Here is a 3,176-nt window from a genome sequence, read left to right as displayed (position 1 = left end):
TATCCCCATATCCCCTCTCGCTTACGTCTCCCTCCCAGCCTCCCTATCCCACCCCTCTAGGTGGTCACAAAGCACCGAGCTGATCTCCCTGTGCTATGCAGCTGCTTCCCACTAGCTAGCTATTTAACATTTGGTAGTATATATATGTCAATGCTATGCTCTCACTTCGTCCCAGCTTATGCTTCACCCTCCCTGTGTCCACAAGTCCATTCTCTACATCTGTGTGTTTATTCCTGTCCTGCTCCTAGGTTCATCAGAACCTTTTTTTTTTTTTTTTTTTTAGATTCCATATGTATGTGTTACCATACAGTATTTGTTTGCTTTTTCTGACTTACTTCATTCTGTATGACAGACTCTAAGTCCATCCCCCTCACTAAAAATAACTCAATTTCATTTCTTTTTACGGCTGAGTAAAATTCCATCGTACATGTGTGCCACATCTTCATTATCCATTCATCTGTTGATTGACACTTAGGTTGCTTCCATGTCCTGGCTATTGTAAACAGTACTGCAATGAACATTGTGGTACATGTCTCTTTTTGAATTATGGTTTTCTTGGGATATATGCCCAGGAGTGGAATTGCGGGGTCGTATAGTAGTTCTATTTATAGTTTTTTAAGGAACCTCCATACTGTTCTCATAGTGGCTGTATCAATTTACATTGCCTCCAACAGAGGGTTCCCTTTTCTTCACACCCTCTCTAGCATTTGTTTGTAGATTTTTTGATAATGGCCAGTCTGACCGGCGTGAGGTGATACCTCATTGCAGTTTTGATTTGCATTTCTCTAATGATTAGTGATGTTGAGCATCCTTTCATGTGTTTATTGGCAATCTGTATATCTTCTTGGAGAAATGTCTATTTTGGTCTTCTGCCCATTTTTTGGATTGGGTTGTTTGGTTTTTTGATATTGAGCTGCATGACCTGCTTGTATATTTTGGAGATTAATCCTTTGTCAGTTGCTTCATTTGCAAATATTTTCTCCCATTCTGAGGGTTGTCTCTTCGACTTGTTTATGGTTTCCTTTGCTGTGCGAGAGCTTTTAAGTTTCATTAGGTCCCATTTGTTTATTTTTGTTTTTATTTCCATTTCTTTAGGAGGTGGGTCAAAAAGGATCTTGCTGTGATTTATGTCATTGATTTTTCTGCCTATGTTTTCCTCTAAGAATTTTAGAGTGTCTGCCCTTACATTTCAGGTCTTTAATCCATTTTGAGTTTATTTTTGTATATGGTGTTAGGGAGCATTCTAATTTCATACTTTTACCTGTAGCTGTCCAGTTTTCCCAGCACCACATATTGAAGAGGCTGTCTTTTCTCCATTGTATATTCTTGCCTCCTTTACCAAAGGTAAGGTGACCATATGTGCGTGGGTTTATCTCTGGGGTTGCTATCCTTTTACACTGATCTATATTTCTGTTTCTGTGCTAGTACCATATTATCTTAATTACTGGGACTTTGTAGTAGAGTCTGATGTCAGGGCGCTGATTCTGCCAGCTCCGTTTTTTTTTTCCCTCAAGATTGCTTTGGCTATTTGGGGTCTTTTGTGTCTCCATACAAATTGTGAAACTTTTTGTTGTAGTTCTGTGAAAAATGCCAGTGGTAGTTTGATAGGGATTGCATTGAATGTGTAGATTGCTTTGGGTAGTAGAGTCATCTTCACAATGTTGATTCTTCCAATCCAAGAACATGGTATATCTCTCCGTCTGTTTGTATCATCCTTAATTTCTTTCTTCAGTGTCTTATAGTTTTCTGCATACAGGTCTTTTTCCTCCTTAGGTAGGTTTATCCTTAGGTATTTTATTCTTTTTGTTGCAGTGGTAAATGGAAGTGTTTCCTTAATTTCTCTTTCAGATTTTTCATCATTAGTGTATATGAATGCAAGAGATTTCTGTACATTAATTTTGTATCCTGCTACTTTACCAAATTCATTGATTAGCTCTAGTAGTTTCTGGTAGCATCTTTAGGATTTTCTGTGTATAGTATCATGTTACTGCAAACAATGACAGCTTTACTTCTCTTCCAATTTGGATTCCTTTTGTTTCTTTTTCCTCTCTGATTGCTGTGGCTAAAACCTCCAAAACTATGTTGAATAATAGTAGTGACAGTGGGCAAGCTTGCCTTGTTCCTGATCTTAGAGGAAATGGTTTCAGTCTTTCACCATTGAGAACGATGTTGGCTATGGGTTTGTCATATATGGCTTTTATCTGTTGAGGTAGGTTCCCTCTATGCCTACTTTCTGTAGAGTTTTTATCATAAATGGGTGTTGGATTTTGTCAAAATCTTTTTCTGCACCTACTGAGATGATCATATGGTTTTTATTCATCAGTTTGATAATACGGTGTATCACATAGATTGATTTGCATATATTGAAGAATCCTTGCATTCCTGGGATAAACCCCACTTGATCATGGTGTACAATCCTTTTAATGTGCTGTTGGATTCTGTTTGCTAGTATTTTGTTGAAGATTTTTGCATCTATGTTCATCAGTGATATTGTCCTGTAGTTTTCTTTTTTTTGTAAAATCTTTATTTGGTTTTGGTATCAGGGTGATGGTGGCTTCATAGAATGAGTTTGGGAATGTTTCTCCCTCTGCTATTTTTGGAAGAGTTTGAGAAGGATAGGTGTTAACTCTTCTCTAAATGTTTGATTGAATTCGCCTGTGAAGCCATATGGTTCTGGGCTTTGGTGTGTTGGAAGATTTTAATCACAGTTTCAATTTCATTACTTGTGATTGGTCTGTTCATATATTCCATTTCTTCCTGGTTCAGTCTTGGAAGGTTATACCTTTCTAAGAATTTGTCCATTTCTTCCAGGTTGTCCATTTTATTGGCATAAAGTTGCTTATAGTAGTATCTTAGGATGCTTTGTATTTCTGCGGGGTCTGTTTTAACTTCTCCTTTTTCATTTCTAATTTTATTGATTTGAGTCCTCTCCCTCTTTTTCTTGATGAGTCTGGCTAATGGTTTATCAATTTTGTTTATCTTCTCAAAGAACCAGCTTTTAGTTTTATTCATCTTTGCTATTGTTTTCTTTGCTTCTATTTCATTTACTCCTGATCTGATCTTTATGATTTCTTTCCTTCTGCTAACTTTGGGTTTTGTTTGTTCTTCTTTCTCTAGTTCCTTTAGGTGTAAGGTTAGATTGTTTATTTGAGATTTTTCTTGTTTCTTGAGGTAGG

The sequence above is a fragment of the Monodon monoceros genome, unplaced genomic scaffold (genome assembly GCF_005190385.1).
Source record: "Monodon monoceros isolate NGI ecotype Baffin Bay Population unplaced genomic scaffold, NGI_Narwhal_1 Super_Scaffold_12, whole genome shotgun sequence".
NCBI lineage: Eukaryota > Metazoa > Chordata > Mammalia > Artiodactyla > Monodontidae > Monodon > Monodon monoceros.
Note: the sequence above shows the minus strand (reverse complement) of the source record.